General features: G+C 51.8%; 1 pseudogene; it reads left to right on the forward strand.

Annotated features, from left to right (window-relative positions):
• The first annotated feature begins 3,201 nt into the window (after positions 1-3,201).
• Positions 3,202-10,412, forward strand: LOC120860614 (annotated as a pseudogene).
• The last annotated feature ends 9,196 nt before the right edge of the window (positions 10,413-19,608 follow it).

Raw genomic sequence — 19,608 nt, forward strand, 5'->3', positions numbered from 1 at the left:
CTCCATCCCTTCATTCTTTCTGGAGTTATGTCTCCACTGATCTCCAGTAACATATTGGGCACCTACTGACCTGGGGAGTTCCTCTTTCAGTATCCTATCATTTTGCCTTTTCATACTGTTCGTGGGGTTCTCAAGGCAAGAATACTGAAGTGGTTTGCCATTCCCTTCTCCAGTGGACCACATTCTGTCAGACCTCTCCACCATGACCTGCCCATCTTGGGTTGCCCCCGGGGCATGGCATAGTTTCATTGAGTTAGACAAGGCTTTGGTCCTAGTGTGATTAGTTTGGCTAGTTTTCTGTGAGTGTCGTTTCAGTGTGTCTGCCCTCTGATGCCCTCTTGCAACACCTACCATCTTACCTGGGTTTCTCTTATCTTGGGCATGGAGTATCTCTTCACGGCTGCTCCAGCAAAGTGCCGCCACTGCTCCTTACCTTGGATGAGGGGTATCTCCTCACCACCGCTGTTCCTGACCTTCAACGTGGGATAGCTCCTCTAGGCCCTCCTGCGCCCACGCAACCACTGCTCCTTGGACGTGGGGTTGCTCCTCCTGGCAGCCACCCCTGGCCTCGAACGCTGGGTGGCTCCTCCTGGCAGCCACCCCTGGCCTCGGATGTGGGGTGGCTCCTCTCGGCTGTCACCCCTGAACTCAGACGCAGGGTAGCTCCTCTCGGCCGTTCCTATGCCATCACAGCCTGGCACTCTCGGCCGCTGTCCCTGACCTCGGACGTGGAGTAACTCCTCTTGGCCGCCGCCCTTCAGGCATGGGGTCCTCTCGGCTTCTGCCCCTGACCTCAGATGTGGGGTAGCTCCTCTCGGCCATGCTTAGCGCGCCGGCCGCAGCCGCCTGCACTTAGGGCACAGTTGAATCAAATTCTGGAAAACAGATACAAAGAGATGAAAAACCCAACTGCCACTTTTGAAGAGCCCAGAGCAAAAGCAGGATGCCTCACATGCCCCTGGAACACAACAACACTTAAGGGTTCAGCCAGTCACCTAGCCACCCCTTTGACTGACCCCTGGACACACCCCTCCCCTCACCCCATAGAAGGAACCAGCTCGCCCCACCACCTCGAGGAGTGAGCACCCAAGGAAACTGTCATTTGTTCTCACTCCCCTCTGCTCAGTAGTGGCCCCAATAAAGCCTTGCCTCAATTTCTTTTCATTAAGAAATTTGATTTATTTCTATTGTCTGGCCTCTGATTGATTTCTACTGATTAAGGAGGCCAAGAGCCTGGTGTGTATCAATTTGGGGACAAGAGACACATGGGGGCTGGGAGGAGAACAGGACTCAGATTTGGGTGGGGCACCAATGGAGTGGACTCAGGTGATCAATGTGTCAGGGGAAGACTCTCATGCATAGGCCTGGGGGACAGGGCCCTGGGTTTAATCTCTGGCAAGAGGCAACATGGGGACCACGTAGCCCCAGTGGAGGAGGCTGGTGAAGAGGCAAGTGATTAGGACAGCAGGAGAAAGACGAAAGGATAGCGTTAGAGCCCTGGTCAGGACAGCCACGTAGGAGAAGATAGGCCACTCTGGACAGGCCTGGCCACCCCCAGACACAGAGTAGCCCCAGATGGGAGTGAAATCAACCGGGAGGTGATTTTTAATGAGTGTCAACAATGAACATCCTTCCAAGAACATGAAACTCCACCTGATTGCTCTTGCTACTTCCTTAATAGTCTGCTCGCATCCATTTCCATATCTATAAATAGGGAAGCCAGCCTCACTCAGCGACAAGACATGAAATGGAGCACTGCCCGTGCTGAGGTGTCAGCGCGACCTTTTGAGGTCAGGGCTCAGTCACCCCTGAAGCTAGCAGAAGCCAAACGCCCCGTGATAACAGAGAGATGGATCCCTCTGTCACAGACGTTGACCTCTCAATGTCATTGATAGAGCACTATGTCATAGATAGACCACTTCCCAAGAATTAGGAGGTCTTCGTCAGCCCCAGAGAGTGATGGATCATCTCACTCTTCATCAGCGGATAGCCCTGAGATGTGAAAGCGAGATGTTCAGTGCTGGCTGGATGCTGCATACAAGTAAATTATGAGGGGGAATAAAATGGATCACACAGGCTACCAGTGTAGAACGAGCAGCCTGAAGAGACCGCCAGGGGGCGCCCGGTGGCAGCGCTGGATCCCGGTCTCCACGGGGAACCTGCAAATTCAGGTTCTGGCCTCAGTCTTCAAACTCTTTCTAATGAGCAGTTACTTTGGCCCACAGAAGGTCTAGGACTACTCTGGGGCAGAAACTACTAGAAAACAGATTGGTGATGACACTGCAGTTAAGGGCTGTCTTCAGGCCCTTTCAAGAGATCCGCAGAATTCTTTGGTGGGGTTGGTTGCGGGGTGGTGGATGGCGTCGAAATCTTGAGTCTTTAAAAAAAAAGCAGGGTTTCCCTCCTACCTCAGTTGGTAAAGCCTTTGCCTGCAACGTAGGAGATCCGGCTTAATCCCAGGGTCAGGAAAATCCCAAGGAGGAGGGCATGGCGACCCACTGAAGTACTCTCGCCTGGAGAATCCCCATGGTCAGAGGAGCCCGGCGGGCTACAGTCCTCGGGGTCGCAAGAGTCGGACACGACTGAGCGAGTAAACCACCGCCGCAGGAAGACTGCAGGCGGGAATGGGGAGGAAGGTTGAGGGGCGAGAAGGACTCGGAGGAGAAAGGAGTGAGTCAGGAGGGGGCGGCTGGGTGGGGCCATGCGAGGCTTCGGACGCCGGAGAAGGAGCCGCCTGGCTCCCCTGGACCGTCCGGGCGTCACCTGAGCAGGGCGGGGAGGTGACAGGGCGGGGCAGTGACACGGCGGGCGGGGAAGTGGCGGGAGTGGACGGAGGGCGGGGCGGAGAGAGGAAGGGCTCAGCGCGAAGTGGAAGATCTCCTGGAGAAGGAAATGGCAACCCACTCCAGTACTCTTGCCTGGAGAATCCCACGGACGGAGGATCCTGGTAGTCTACAGTCCATGGGGTCGCAAAGAGTCGGACACGACCGAGCGACTTCACTTTCACTTTACTTTCCGCGCGAAGTCAGATCAAAGCACTTTCCACGTGGTGATGGGCTGGACCACTGACTCCGAAGCGCGTCTTAGTTTGGCTGCCCTGCTTCCCTGGTGGCTCTCCGGTTCTGCCCGGCGCGAGGCGGTGAGTTCATGGATTAACCTGCGGGGAGCGGACATGGGGCCTTAAGACCCCGAGAGGGATGAGGGTGTCCCCCGGGGTTCGGGGAACCTCGAGCCGGGCCCGCCTCCCTGCTTTTAGACCTCCGCGCGCTCCTTTCCCGCGCTCCCTTCCCGCTGGGCTCCTGCTCCCCGCCCCCACTCCCCAGCTTGTTGCCGTCCCCCGTGCCCCGCCCAGGCCCCCCTCCCCGCCCTGGCATGTAAAAGACACGATCTGGGTGAATCACAGCATAGAGGGAGGGGAAGCTGGGAGAAATGGGAGCCCGGGCAGCAGCAAGAAATGCTGCTCCAACCCGCGGGCCGCCTCTGGGAATTTGGAGCCACTGGAGCTAGTGCAGGACAGGCGGCGGCCGCTCCCGAGGGACGAACCCACGGGGTCAGGGGAAGGCTGGGTGGAGTCTGACCAGTTGCGTTGGGCGGACCGGGGCGGCGGGGGGCGAGGGGAGATGGGCAAAGGTCTAGGTGGAGTCCGCCACTTGGGCGGGGTGTGGGGGGGCGGTGCAGGAGGGAGGGGCAGGGAGATGGCTGGCATCTACCTAAGAAGCCTCCCTAGAGTCCTGCTTGGTTACAACGCTATTTTTTCCATATCCCTTCCCATCCCAAGAACCTCAGGGCCTCCAACAACTTCCCATCTGTGAAGGGATCCTAAACCTGCCCTCTGTCAACTGGCACTCTATCCTCTTGCCTGAGAATTCACCCCAGCAGAAACCTCCCAGCCTGGCCCCCAGGACATAAAGCAGGAGAGATGGAAGAAGAGTTTCCCAAAGTGTGTGACACAGGGCACGAGGGTGAGGACGGGCACCCCCACATCTACCCTTCGGTCCCACATTCATATTCCCTGAAACTATGAAGACAGTGGCCTATAATAGCTATTATTTAAGGCAGGAGTTGGAGAAGCTTTTCTTCAAAAGACAGAGAGTAACACAGTTGGTCTCGGCAGGCCATTTGGTGTCTGTGTGCATTATACATCTCCACATTTGTGGTACAAGAGCAGGCAAAGACGACCTAAAAAAAAAAAAAAAAAAAGAACCATGTGACTTCCCTGTAATAGTAATAGACGACTCATCCCTTAGGGCCTAGTGCAAGGATGCCTTAGCTGCCTGTTTGTGAACCAAAAACTTGCTCTGTCCTGCCTTGTAGGTTCTGGGTGGTGTGAATGTGAAAGGAGTGTGGGTCCAGCAGATATGGGCCAATATCCCCTGACCCCCTCTGCTCTAGAGTGGTTTCCATGGTCCATGGGGATATAGGGGACACTGCATGAAGCCTCTGGCATGAGCAGAGAATAGTGTGTGCATGCCTAGTCGTTTCGGTCATGTCCAACTCTTTATGATCCTATGGACTATAGCCCACGAGGGTCCTCTGTCCAAGAGATTCTCCAGGCAAGAACACTGGACTGGGTTGCCATGCTCTCTTCCATGGGATCTTCTCTCACTCAAGGATAGATCCCACATCTATTCCAGCTCTGACATTGCAAGTAGATTCCTTACTGCTGAGCCACAGGGACAGGCCCTGGAGAATAGTAGTCCTACAACAATTCTGATGTCAGGCCTAAGCCACCTGCTGCTCTCTCTTATTTGTTGCCTCTGACTCTTATCTGCCAAACCACAATATCGCTTTAATCCTCTGATGGCTGGTCTATCTGAACTAATGATTAGGGGTTGGTGAGCCCAGATCATGATAGACAAAGTTGACATTTCATGACCAGAGGCCTCACCTCCACCAGCCCCCAGGACCATACCAGGAGCCACAATTAAATGGTGTAGTATTCCCCATTGCAAATCTCATGGCCTTGTTTCAGGACATAAAGGGTCTGTGTTGTGAACCTCCAAGTAAAATGCCATAGATGGCACATAGCACCTTTCCGACCACAGACAGTTACCTCTGACGTCACAGGTTCTGCTGGGTCATCTGCCCAAGAAGCAGGTCATCAGTCACCAATCATCCGTGACTGCTTTTGTGCTAGGACAGCAGTTGTAACAGAAAACCATGGTCTGCAGAGCATGAATATGTCACATGTACAATTATAGAAATCTATGGGGCACACTGGGATTTAAATGAAGATAGGATAGGGATGATAGTCCTGCAGCGCTGGAGGGTTGTAGGTGGGTACTCCTCTCTGTCATTTTCTCCAGGATATGATATTGCTTACACGTACTATTGGGGGATGAAGGTCAGTGTCAGAAGTGTGAACTTGGAAATCGCTTCTATGGTAGCCCTCACTGCACAGTAATTTACTGTGAAGATTTTTCATTCATATTGCAAATGCAATGGATGTGAAATGAGCACTATGAGGACCAGTGCATGGGTGACACTCCTGTGGGCAGGACGTGGGACAGATGTGTATTCCTTACCACAGATCTCAGGCACCACAGTAATAACAGGCAGGCCATGATGATGTTTCAGACTGCTGGACATGCTGACAGTCCCACTCTAGGTCCTCATGAATGTGGGGGTGGCTTCTCTGCCAAGTGTACACTTACCCCAGTCAGTGACCGTGTGGCTTCCAAGGACTTCTGCACTTGCTGTGGTGATAAGAGGGCCCTCCTTGCTGATGCCTGGCATCTCTGTCTCTAGAAATGGATTCTGAATATAAGACCTGACTCAGTGCTGGATACTGCACAAAGGACCTGGACATTTTGTTGGGATGTCTGCTGAGGATCCTGAACATCCAGCCTTGTGTGTTTGTCTCTGTTTTTTATATAATTTTTCCTCTCAATAGTGTAGTTTTTAGCAAGGCTCACTGCTCTTCTGTCTGCCTCTAGGATCACCCTGTGCTCTGAGCCAGCGTGGTACTCTCTGCAGTGAGGCCTGGCTACAGTGGGGCTCTCTGGTCACTTTGGCCACTGCATCAGCTTTGCTTCTGACATAGAGCACTGCCCCTGGCATCAACTCTTTCCCCTTCTCCATCCTCACTTCTGCTGGAAGCGCACAGGAACACCAATCCCACCACCGTCCTTGATCTTCAGCAAAAGTCACCCTTGAGCTGTTGGAGATGCTTCTCTGTTCTTTCCTCTCAGGCTCCATAGAACCTGGGGGACTGCACACTTTCCTGCCCTTTCATACCATGTCCACCCTGGCACATTCACTTCTCTGAGCCTTTGATCCCCTCCTCTACCACCTGCCTTGGAAGTTCTGGAGTTTCTCTTTCATGCCATGTGGGCCAGGCCTTCTCCAGGATCCCAAGACCCATCAAAGTGGTAGATCAGCAGCATCTCCCTGGCCTTGCTTAATCCTGTGACCCCAATTGTGAATTCTCCTTTCTGCAGCTTTGGGTTCTATGTTGGTCTTATGAGCAGAGTAGAGATAATGTTATGTGGTTTCTCCACTTGCTCAGCCTATAGGTGGTGTTGGGGAGCAGGGGGGCCTTCCTGCTCTACCAACCCAGCCCTGCAGCTTTCCTCCGCTCTCACATAAATGGGGGGAGGAGGTAATGGGTCTTCTTCTCCAAAATGTGCCCTCACCTGCGTTTTCCTTCACAGACGCTCACTCTCTTTGCTACAACTTCCCCGTCGATCCTCAGCCCAGTCCTGGAGAGCCGTGGTGTGTGGTTCAAGGCCAGGTAGATGGGAATGTTTTTCTCTCCTATGACTGTGGTGGCACCATGATCCAATCCACAAGTCCATTGGGAGAGGAGGTGAAAACTACGAACACTTGGGAAACCCAGAGAGAAACACTGAGAGACATCGGGGACTTCCTCAAGGGGCAACTGCCTGACATTATACCTGAGAAACACATACCCAGAGGTGAGTTCAGTTCAGTTCAGTTCAGTCACTCAGTCGTGTCCCACTCTTTGTAACCCCATGGACTGAAGCATGCCAGTCTTCCCTGTCCTTCACCAACTCCCAGAGGTTACTCAGACTCACATCCATCAAGTCAAACTCATGTCCATCAAGTCCAGGGGTGAGTTAGGAAGTCCAAATACTAAAGGAGCTGCATCCATTGCTTATGGGGAAAAAGTTCAATTGGGTATTGGTCCTTCCCTAGTAGTCCGGTGGAAGGAGTGGGCCTTGGAGGACAGAACAGGGCCAGATTACCGGGGCCCAGGGGAGGTGGACACGGTGAGGCAAAGAATTCGTCAAGTCCAGAGCCTGAGCTCTTTCTTTTCCTTGGTGGGGTCAGACCCTCTGACCCTGCAGGGCAGGATGACGTGCTGGTGTGAAGAGCATGGACGCATCAGTGGATCCTGGCAGTTTGGCTTCAGTGGAGAAATGTGCCTCCGCTTTGATTCAGAGGATGGGCACTGGACAGTGGATCATTCTGGAGGGAGACGGATTAAAGAGAAGTGGAAGAAGGACAGAGCTGTGACCAACTTCTTCAGGAAGGTCTCCATGGAGACTGTCGGGCCTGGCTTCGGGAGTTTATGGTGTGCTGGGGGCGAATGTTGAAGACCTCAGGTAAGTGAGACGCATATGAAGAAATGGTAGTCCTCTCAAGGTGATATGGAGCCACCCTCTGTGTGTGTGTGTGTGTGTGTGTGTGTTTTGGCAAAGTGATCCATCTACAGTGAGCTGTCCCTGAAACGGATGGCCCTAGAGAGTGTCATACTGAGTGATCTAAGTCAGAAAGAAAAGGAGAAATATCATATGACATGCCTTATATGTAGAATCTAAAAAGAAATAGTACAAGAAAACTTACAAAACAGAAAGAGACTCACAGACTTAGAAAACAAGCTTATGGTTACCTGGGGGAAGGGATTGTTAGGGTCTCTGGGAAGGTCATGTACACACCGCTATATGTAAATGGATAACCAACAAGCTCCCAGGGTATAGCACAGCGAACTCTCCTCAGTGGTATGTGCCAGCCTGGATGGGAGAGGGGTTCAGGGGAGAAGGGGTTCATGTATGTGTATGGCTGAATCCCTTCGCTGTTCACCTGAAACTTCCATAGCACTGTTACTGGTTATACCCCAATTAACAATGTTTTTGGAGTGAATAAAAATAAAATAAAAGAACGTAAAAAAATAAATTTAAAAAGTGAGTTGTTCCTGGGAGAACAATGATCCGGGATGCTCTGTCATCCTCCTTCCTCTTCCACCTCCTGACTTCTCTCCTCACAGCACAGGCGTTTGGACGACTGAACGTAGATTTTTGCTGATCCAAATCCTGTAGACGTCTTTTTGATTTCTGGGATTTATTTCTCATTGTACCCTCTTTCCAGAATCTTCTTCTAAATGTCACCAGTTCCACTTTGGGAAAACTGTCAATACCGCCTCTGCTGTAGCTCCTGAGGACTGCATCCTCAGGTCACCGTCTCTGATGTCACAGCGGGACTGAGTGGCTGTGTTGGAAACCTTGCTCCCCCATTAGCTGTCAGAGCCCCGTGAGGACTGGGCTCCTCCCTTCCCCCCGTCTGGCCTGAGGACCTATCACAGGGGCCTCCATGTGATGGGTGCAAGCTGTCTGCACAGTAGGGGTACTGATCAGAGGGGCGAGGAGGCATCTGCCGAGTTTGGGGTCTGGACAAGGGCTTCACTCTTACTCTCTTTTCAGCATCACTGACCACAGTCCCCCCTACAGTGCAGCCCACGGACCCAGCAGCAACCACATAACCGAGATCGTCCTTGTGGTTCTTGCCGTTTTTGTCATAATAAGCATCATAGCCTGGATCCTTTACAAGAAGAGGTACTGAGGGCAGAATTCAGAGGGAAGGCAGGGGCACAGGGCCTGGTGTGAGGCCGGGGAAGGTGAATCCCAGCCAACCCCTGCCTCTCACTGAACCTCCTCATCCTGGAAATGAGCAGGGGGATAGGACCCCATATCACCCGAGAGCAGAACTCGACAAGCTCAGCCCTGAGGTCTGAGAGGTCCCCACTGTCAGGTGACATTGTGAAAAGGGAGGGGCCTTCACTAGGCTGAGGGCCGCCTGATGCTTAAGGGTTTAGCCAAGTCCCCTGACTGAGCACAGACTGCTGGCTGGCAGGGCCCAGGGTAGGTGATGTGAGAACAGCAGGCACTCAGGGCGAGGGCAGGACTCCTGGGGGCTGAGAGCAGCATGGGGGCTCCACGTGATGTGTCAGTGGGGAGGGGAGGGGACCCACCCAGGGGCCAAGATGAGAGGGGCCGGGCTCTCATCCCAGAGGAAGGGGTGGGAAGGCCTTTGCAGACCCAACTCCAAAGGCCTGTTCTCACAGGAAGTGGCCTGGGTGAAGCAGGCGAGGCAGGAGCCCCACAGCAGAGACTGGGGGAGGGGCTGAGGCCAGGCCTGTGCTCCTGGAGCAGCTGCAGGTCTGACTCAGTGTGGCCTGCACGTCCCCAGCCTCCTGGGGACCCAGAACCTCCATTACTAAGTGGCCCTGCCTTGAGCAGAGGTGCCTGGGGATGGTGGGCCTGAGCTGTGGTGGAGGCGCCCAGCTGGGGGCACCAGGAAGAGATGGGGGCAGGGACCCTGGTCCTGAGAGCTGTGTGTGCTGCTGGCTCAGAGGCTGGAGGGGAGCAAAGGAAGGAGGTTTCCCTGCAGCCCCCCAAGGCTGTCAGGAAGCAAGGCCCCTCCTCTGGGGACCTGCTCCCTGGTCCTTTAGGACCCCCTCGGGGAGGATCCAGACCTGAGTAAAGGGAGCAGATTGATTCCTCACTGGCTCCAGTCCTGAGCCTGAGCAGGGCGTGTCAGGGCCTGGGGTGACTCTGTGATGCAGGAAGGAAGGAGGAGGTGACAAGAAGCTGCTGGGCCTGGGGTGGGGGTGGGGGTGGAGGACATAGGAGCCCCTCAGTGAGGGCGAGGCTGGAGGGGGCTGGGGAGGGGCAGCCCCAGGAAAGTGACAGGAGTTCCTCAGCCTCCTGGACCAACACCTATTTCTTTTCTGCAGGAGGTGGTGCTCCCAAGAAGCCCAACAGGTGCTCTGTTGGCCTGAGGACTCAGTCTCTGCTTGGGCGCCTTTGTTCTCCTGCGTTCACTTTAGAGCCAAGAGACTAGACCTTAAGAATCCCAAGTCTGTCTACCAGTTATGACGACACGGTGGCTGCACCATCTCGGGTCTCTTGTCGCATCTGATGAGCATCCTCCTCAACATCTTTATTTTTTGCAAATCTCCTTTCGCACTTCCTCTTGGTGTTGAGTGGTGCAGTCTCTGCACTGATACTTTCAACTACTTGTACAAGAGATCACCACAAATGTAACACTTTCAATCTTCTAGTTTTTGGAAAATTAGACTTTTCCCTGCATCGTGACCTTATTCTGAAAAATGATGATATTGGTGGAAAAATACATCTGCTATTACAGGACTCAGGGTTTTGTTTCTTTATCCAGAGAAACTACTTTATTATATTTTCAAAGGCATAAAATTTTACATTGACTGTTCCCTTCATAATTTATTACCCTATTGGTGCTGAGTCATATTCGACTCTTTGGACCCCATGGACTGTAGGCCACCAGGCTCCTCTGTCCATGGGATTTCCCAACCAAGAATACTGGAGTGGGTTGCTATTTCTGTCTCCAGGGCATCTTCCTGATCCAGGGATCAAACTCATGTCACCTGTGTCTCCTGTACCTCATTCGTTGGCAGGCTGATTCTTTACCACAAGCACCACCTGGGAAGCCTTTATAGTGATTCTTAAATCAACATCTCTATATTGCAGAAAATTTAAGTACTTCATACCTGTTTTCTAATCCAGGAGAAAAGTCATCAGTTCAGTTCAGTCTCTCAGTCATGTCCGACTCTTTGTGACCCCATGAATCGCAGCACGCCAGGCCTCCCTGTCCATTACCAACTCCCGGAGTTCACTCAGACTCACGTCCATCGAGTCCGTGATGCCATCCAGCCATCTCATCCTCTGTCAGCCCCTTCTCCTCCTGCCCCCAATCCCTCCCAGCATCAGAGTCTTTTCCAGTGAGTCAACTCTTTGCATGAGATGGCCAAAGTACTGGAGTTTCAGCTTTAGCATGATTCCTTCCAAAGAAATCCCAGGGCTGATCTCCTTCAGAATGGGCTGGTTGGATCTCCTTGCAGTCCAAGGGATTCTCAAGAGTCTTTTCCAACACCACAGTTCAAAAGCACCAATTCTTCGGTGCTCAGCCTTCTTCACAGTCCAACTCTCACATCCATACATGACCACAGGAAAAACCATAGCCTTGACTAGACGGACCTTAGTCGGCAAAGTAATGTCTCTGCTTTTGAATATGCTATCTAGGTTGGTCATAACTTTTCTTCCAAGGAGTAAGCGTCTTTTAATTTCATGGCTGCCGTCACCATCTGCAGTGATTTTGGAGCCCAAAGAAATAAAGTCTGACACTGTTTCCACTGTTTCCCCATCTATTTCCCATGAAGTGATGGGACTGGATGCCATGATCTTCGTTTTCTGAATGTTGAGCTTTAAGTCAACTTTTTCACTCTCCTCTTTTACTTTCATCAAGAGGCTTTTTAGTTCCTCTTCACTCTTTGCCATAAGGGTGGTGTCATGGTATTTCCCATTCCTCCACATTCTATAAATAAAACCAATGATAATGCTTTATTTCTTGTGGAAACAGAGAATTTAAGGATCATTCCTAAAGTAACATGCAGCCCAGCTGTGAAGTGATCCTTAAATTCTCTGGATTTTTAAATGTATATTTCACCATATCCCAACAGTAGGTCATGTGTTCACCCTACTATGCAGCCATCCAAGTGTTAGTTCCAGGCTGGGAAACATAGACTAAAAGCCATGTAGATAGAGGCCAACCTCAGAGATACTGTGGGCTGGGTTCCAGACCAGGCCAGTAAAGTAAATTTCACAATAAAGGGAATCACACAAACTTTTTCATTTCCACTGCACATAATATTATGTTGACATGTAAGTCTGTTAAGTGTGCAATACCTTTCTGTCTAAATAAACAATGTCCAGACCTTAATACACAACACTTTGTTTCTAAAATAAAATATGTTGAGTATCCTCTGAGCCTCCAGTGAGTCACCATGTTTTTTGCTGGTGGAGGGTCCTGTCTCAGTGTCTGTAGCCACTGACTAATCAGGGTGGTGGTCGCTGAGGGTTTTGGTGGGTAGCGCAATTTCTGAAAATAAGACAACATTGAAATTTGCCACATCATTTGACTCTTCCTTTCACAGAAGAATTCTCTTAGCATGCAATGCTCTTTGACAGCGTTTTGCCCATAGTAGAACTTCTTTCCAAATTGGAGGTAATCCTCTCAAATCCTCCTCCTGCCTTTTCAACTAAATTTATTCTAAACTTAAAAGATTCTAAGTCCTTTGTTGTCATTTCAACAATCTTCACAGAATCTTCACCAGGAGTAGATTTTATATCAAGAAACCACTTTGTTTGCTCATCCATTAGAGTCAACTCTCATTTATTCCAATTTTATCATTAGATTGCAGCAATCAGTCCCATCTTTACATTAAGCTCCACTTCTAATTCTAGCTCTCTTGCTATTTTCACCACAGCTGTAGTTACTTCTTCAAAAGTGAACTCTTGAATCCCTCAAAGTCATCTAAGAAAGTTAAAATCAACTTCTTCTAAATTTCTATTAATGTTGACATTTCAACCTCTATTCATGAATCACGAATGTTTTGGGTGGAACTTATAATCGTGAATTCACTTTAGAAAGTTTTCAATTGACTTTGCCCAGATCCATCAGAGGAATCATTATTTGTGGCAGCTATAGCCTTAGAGAAACTATTTCCTAAATGCCACGACTTGAACATCATGACTACTCCTTGATTTGTGGGCTGCAGAAGGGATGCTGTGTTAGCAGGTGTGAAAACAATGTGAATCTCATTGTACTTCTCCATCAGGGCCCTTGGGTGCTTTCTCAGTGAGCAGTGATATCTTGAAGGGGATCCTTTTTTGGGAGCACTAGGTCTCCACAGTGGATTTACTATTTTTGGTAATCAGTGTTGTAAACAGAGATGCTGTCATCTCGACTTTGTTTTTCCGTTTGCAGAGCACAGGCAGAGCAGATTTATCATAATTCTGAAAGTCACTAGGGTTTTCAGAAGGTAAGTGAGGCTTGGCTTCAAGTCACCAGCTGCATTAGGCCCTAACAAGAGAGTCAGCCTATCCTTTGAATCTTTGAAGCCAGGCACTGAGTTCTCCTTGTTAGCCATGCAAGTCCTCAGGGGCATCTTCTTCAATAGAACACTCTTTTCTCTACACTGGAAAGCTCTAATTTAGGATAGCCATCTTCAGAGATTATTTTATTAGATCTTCTGGATAAATTACTGAAGCTTCGGCATCAACCCTCTCTCTTCCACTCTGCACTTTGTATTGCGAAGATGGCTTCTTTCCTTAAAACTCATGAACCAACCTCTACCGGCTTTCAACTCTTTTTTCTGCAGCTCCCTCACCTCCTTCAGCCTTCATAGACTTGAAGTGAGCTAGGGCCTGGCTCTGGATTAGGCTTTGGCCTAAGGCAGTGTTGTGATCTTTCCTCCAGTCCACTGAAAGATTCTCCATATCAGCAGTCAGGCTGTTTTGCTATCTTCTCCTTTGTGTGTTCACTTTGATTTCCTTTAAGAACATTTCCTTTGCATTCACAACTTGACCATTAGGAGGAAGAGGCCTTGTTTCTGGCCCATCTTGGCTTTGACATGCCTTCTTCAAAACCTTAACCATTTCTATCTTTGGATTTAAAGTGAGAGAGATGTGATTCTTCCTGTCAATGGGACATGTAGAGGTAATGTTATTAATTGGCCTAATTTCGATATTGCTGTGTCTCAGGGACTCAGGAGTCTCAGGAGACAGATGGACGGGTCAACGGAGCAGTCAGGACACACACACATATCGGATGGCAATGTGCCCATGATTCCTGGCACCTCAAAACAATTACAATACTAACATGAAAGATCATTGATCACACAAAGGCAAAATCAAGATGGCCAAGAAGGATGCCCTGAGCTCCACTCTCCCATGAACACACCACAACTACAACCACATACAGAACAGCTCTCTTTCTGAGAAAATGACCTGCAACCAGAGAACATCCCATCTGCAACCAGCAGAGAGAAAGAATCACACTGAGAGGGGCAGGAGCAGGAAAGAAGGGATCTAGTGGGGACCCTTTGGCCAGGGACTCTCCAACAGAGGGCTCATCACAAACTGCAGCATTCTGCCTAAGGAGCAGGAGGTTTTGGCCCTACATGAGGCACCCCAGCCCTGGGGCAGCGCTGGGAGAACCAGCCCCACATGCCTACTCCCTCACTCCTGTTTTAGAAACCAAGAGGGTTTATGATCTGGAGCACTGGAGGACTGTGGGAAATGGAGACTCCACTCTTAGAGACCATGGGCACAGAATTACTTGCTTCCGGTCCCAGCAGAGTCAGCAGATTGCAAAGTGTCTGGTGCTCTGGCCAGCATTTGAAGACCATGCCTAGCATTGGCTGGGGCTCACAGCCAACAGAGCCCCAGACAGGAGCCTCCCCGCAAACCATCCCCCCACCAACACACACACAGACACACAGGGGGAGGCCAAAGCTTGGCTCTAGCCAATCTCTCAGCTCTGCCCCACCTCCATGTGATGCCAGCCCAGGCTAAGACAATCCCTGCAGGTCCCTGGGATCCTGATGAGTTGTGTGACTGCATTGCCACACACAGGCTTCTCTGGTAGAAGCCCTGACTCACAACCGTCCGGCACCAGGCTCTACCTTGTGGTCACCCAGCTGCCGCCCATGGAGAGCAGCAAACTCTGTGAATCAGCAGGTGCAAAGGAGACAAAAGGTTCTCAATGGACTCACTAAAGTCTCTGTGTGGGATGGACCTGTGCTGGGAGACTGGTTGAAGGAAAAGAGACCCACAAGGGTGGGCAGGACTCAGGGTTGGGTGGGGCAAGAGCTTATTGGGGCCAGGTGAGCTGCATGGGGAGAGACTCCCTTATGAAGCGCTAGGGGCAGGAGCCTGGGTTGAATCCCCCGGAGGAGATAACCCGGAAGCCCCTGGTAGACTCAGACCACAGGGAGGAAGGACTGGGAGAAGAGGAGGAAGTCAGAGGCTGCTGCCAGAGATGGGCGGGGTCGGCCCCATGTGATGAGCATGGGCCCCAGGGACCTGGGCACCCAGACTCACCCCATGCATGCCCCTGACCCCCGGGCTCACTCAAGATCCCCAGGCGTGAGGTCAGAGGTGGAGGGCTAGGGAGGTTGGAATTAGTACCTGAGGCAGTTTCATGGATGTGGACTATAGATACCTCCAGAAACAGGAATCTGGACAAAATTCTGACTGTGCTAGTTTCCTCATCTTGCCATGCCTCAACTTACACATTCGTCAATGGGAAACGCTACCTACGGGAGTGAACAGAGGCTGAACATCCATTCAGGACCTGAGATCATAATGCAGGTGGCCCCGAGTGTGTATACGCTGAGGGCTCGCCAACCCGTCTCAGGAGTTGTTGTTTGGTCACTAAGTCATATCTCTGTGATCTTGTGGACTGTAGGCCGCTAGCCTCCTCTGTCCATGGGATTTCCTCAGGCAAGAATATTGGAGTGTGTTGCCATTTCTTCCTCCAGGGGATCTTCCCCATTCAGGGATGGAACAGACATCTCCTACATTGACAGGCGGACTCTTTACCGCTGAGCCACCTGGGAAGCCCCTTACCAGGTGTTGTGAAGTCGCTCAGTCGTGTCCGACTCTTTGTGACCCTATGAACTGTAGCCTATCAGGCTCCTCTGTCCATGGGATTTTCCAGGCAAGAGTGCTGGAGTGGATTGCCATTTCCTTCTCCAGGGGATATTCCTGACCCAGGGATCAAACCCAGGTCTCCTGCATTGCTTTACCACTGAGCCACCAGGGAAGTCCCTATCAGGTGTTAGTGCCACTAAAAAAACACAAGGAACACGGGGATCCAGAGAAGGGGCTGGATAGAAGAAAGGGGAGGGACAGATCATTGAAATTTTGAGGAACATCAGTCCCACAGAGGGTGTGGGGAGCCTGGGGGGAGCCCCCAGGAGAGACTCCAGTGGGAGGACTCTGGGGACTCATTCCCTTCTCCACTGGCCAACCAGGCTCCTCCCCAAGGGTGGGTCACCCCGGGGCTCCAGGTGGCAAGGGCTGCTGGCACCAACTTCAGTTGTGTTTCCTGGTCCTGCTTCTGCTGCCCAACTGTGCCCACGAAGCACAGGGTGGTGAGCTGCCGGTGAACCTGCTGGGAGAGGGCGGGGATGATGCATTATAACCAGAGAGCGGGACCGAGCTGCCTTGGTTAGAGAGCCCATGGGCGGGGTGTTGCCTCCGCCTCCTCCTCCTCACTCCTTAGCTGAGCTCCTTTCCTTGTTGGCAGCTGCTGGGCTGATTGGCCACTTCCAGGCCAGCAAAAGGGCAAACTGGTTGAAATAGCAATGCTCAGACAATGGGAGGTGGGGAGGCGAGAGGACAAGGAGAGCATGGCAGGAAACACTGCCATCCCTAAGCTCCCAGCCCCTCAGCCGTGCCTCCAGGAGTGGGAGCCCCCATGGCAGGGCTGGGACAGGCGACCTTCCTGTGGGGAAGGACTCGGACACCCCCTGAAAAGCACACACCACTCATCTCATCTGTGCACACAAACCCTTCTCCTCCACACGACCCCCTGCCCTTGACTCCCAGGCCTCTTTACCAGCCATGAACCACCCTTGCTGCCCAGGCTCTCCCTTCCCCAGACACATCCCCTTAGTGGCCACAGCTCCTCCTCCGCAGCTCACTAAGTTCATGCCACTTCTCTACATCCCGAGAAGCCCAGGGCCTCCAATACCTTCCCACCTGTGAAGGGACCCGAATCACACTCTCCACCAACTGGCATCTTATCCCCTTACCTGAAGACTCACCCCAGCAAAAGCCTCCCAGCCTGGTCCCCAGGAGGGTCGGGAGCCCATTCTTCCAAAGTGTGACATGGAGCTTCAGGGGGAGGAGGGGCACCCCCACTTCTGCCCTTTGGTCCCACATTCATATCGTCCACAGACTGTGGAGATGGCAGCCTGTAATGGCTATTGATTAAGACAGGAGCTGGGGAACTCTTCTACAGAAGACAAATCTGTTCGTCTCTTCAGGCCTTTTGGCGTCTGTCTCTGTGCACCTCCAGGTTTGTGGTGCGACAACAGACAAAGACAACGTGAAAAACCAGAGGAACCCCTCTGACACTGCCCTGGTTTGTGACCCCAGCACCGGGCGACTCATCACCTGGGGAATTAGCCAGCGGCTGCCTCGGCTGCCTGTGTATGAATCCCAGCCCTGCCCGGTCCGCCTTGTGGCCTCTGGGGGTGGGAATGTGATGGGAGAGTGGGTCCTGCAGTCACAGGCTAACGCCCCCTCCTCTGCTGCAGAGGGGCTTCCTGGGTCCACGGGGCCACAGGGACCCTGTGTAACCACAGAGGTGAGCAGAGGACAGGGAGGCACCACAGTCCTGGTGTCAGGTCTCGGTCCCCTGCTGGTCATCTTACTTGTCCCCTGTGGCCCTGCTTATGCCAAACCACATGATCACTTCTATCCTATGACAGCTGGCCTTTCAGTAACGATTACCGAGTGGATGAGCCCAGTTCATCAAGACCGGAGGTCCCTTCTCTACCAGACTCCGGACCATATCAGTAGCCATGGTTAAATGTTAGGCTTTCCTCACTCAAGTGGCGTGGCCATACCTCTGACCCTGTGGGGCTGGGTTGTGATGCTCTGATTAGGATGTCACAAGCTGTCCCTGGGCGAGGATGTGGCAACCCACACTAGTATTGTTGCCCGGAGAATCCTATGGACAGAGGGACCTGGTGGGCAACAGTCCATAGGGTCGCAAAGAGTCAGACACGACTGAGGTGACTTAGCAGGCAGGCAGGTTACCCCCGGCACGATTTCCCCGCTGATGGGCTTCTGTGTCACGGGCGCCGCAGGGTCCTAGGGTCCCAGTGGCAGATCCCGCCACACTCATTCCTCATGTCCTTTCCAGGAACACCTTCCACAGCTGAGTTGAGCCGTTGCAGAGGCCTCTGGTCTGCAAATCCGGAAATATTTAGTGTCCAGCCATTGATAGAAATGCTTTACACCAGGCAGATATAAAAAGGAGATGTGAAGGGATCACAGCCCTGCATGCTTTCAGGTTACGATTGTTCACTAATCTTTGTTATTTTACCCAGAAAAAGGTGGTCTTGCAACATTCTGTTTGTAGCAAAGGAAAGGCAATATGAGAATGTACTCGTACTTCTCAACTATGGCAGCCTTCACCCCATTCCTAACTACAGAGACTTTTCCATCACTGGTTCAAATCTGGAGAATGTGAAATAACCACTGTGTGGGTCTTCACACACCGTGATACCCCTGTAAGCAGGATGCAGGGTGGTTATGTACTCAGTACCCTGCATCTCCTGCATCACATTAATAACAGCAGGGCCGTGATGATTCTTCAGATCCCTGGACATGATGTGAGTCACACCCTGGGTCCATAGCAATGTGGGGTGGCTTCTGCTTCCCAGTGGGCACTTCCCTGGGTCAATGGCCACATGGCTCCCAGGGATGGGGAAGGCCAGAGGACCGCAGCACTGCGCTTGCCATGGTGATGAGGGTCCGCCTGCTGGAAACTGCATCTCTCTCAGGTAACAGGTTCTCGGTTCTGGTAACTGGCTCAGTTCTAGAAACTGGGCAAAGTACCCAGACAAGCTGTTGCAATGGCTGTTTTCAGTGTCCTGATTATCCAGCTTGTGTTCTATTTTCTTTTCGTTTCTTGGGTTTTTTGTTTTTTAGTCGGCTGCCTGACTTTTGGGATCTTAGCTCCCTGACCAGTGATCAAACCGGGTACCTGGCAGTGAAAGCCCGGAGTCCTAACCAGTGGGGCCCCGGGGCATTCCCTGTCTCACTCCTTTCAGTCGTGCAGTTTGTGTCTAGGTTGGCCGCCCATCTGGGTGTTTGTCTCTAGGATCGCCCTGTGCTGTGAACCAGCGTCATACTCTGCAGTCAGGACCTGGCAGCCGTCCCATCTCTCTACTCATATCAACCATTGCGCCTGCTTTGTTCCTGACACGGTGCTTCCCCACCTGGAATCTGCATATGCTCAACCCCTGTTTCTGCTGGAAGCCCACTGGAGACACCATCTCTGAGCAGCATCCTGACCTTCAACAAAAGCCCTCCTGTGTTACTGACCAGGGCTCCTGGACTCGATCAACAGAAGTTGGTAAAAGGCCAGACACAAATTCAGGGGAAGAAAAGCTTTATTGGGACTCATGAAAGAGCAAAAACAAGTAACATGCTCCCTTGCTGGCTCCAGAGGGTGGGGGAGCCAGTCCCGCATATGAGATGAGGGTGGGGGCAGGTCCTGGGTCCAGGCCAGAGGTGTGACCTGGATGATTTGTTCCCCCTTGGTGGTGCTGTGTGCAGGGATCATGACCAGTATCCTGCTTTTGCTCCTGGCTGCTCTGAAATCGCCTTGGGTTTTTGGTCTATTTGTATCTTGTTGTTGATTATTTTTCCCAACTGCACATGCATGCAATTATTTTTAGCCCTTTACAATTTCTTTGTATTTTGATGCTTGATGTGACTTTTGTCCAGGTACACTCACTGCAGCAAACTG

Source organism: Oryx dammah, unplaced genomic scaffold (assembly GCF_014754425.2).
Source record: "Oryx dammah isolate SB20612 unplaced genomic scaffold, SCBI_Odam_1.1 HiC_scaffold_11131, whole genome shotgun sequence".
NCBI lineage: Eukaryota > Metazoa > Chordata > Mammalia > Artiodactyla > Bovidae > Oryx > Oryx dammah.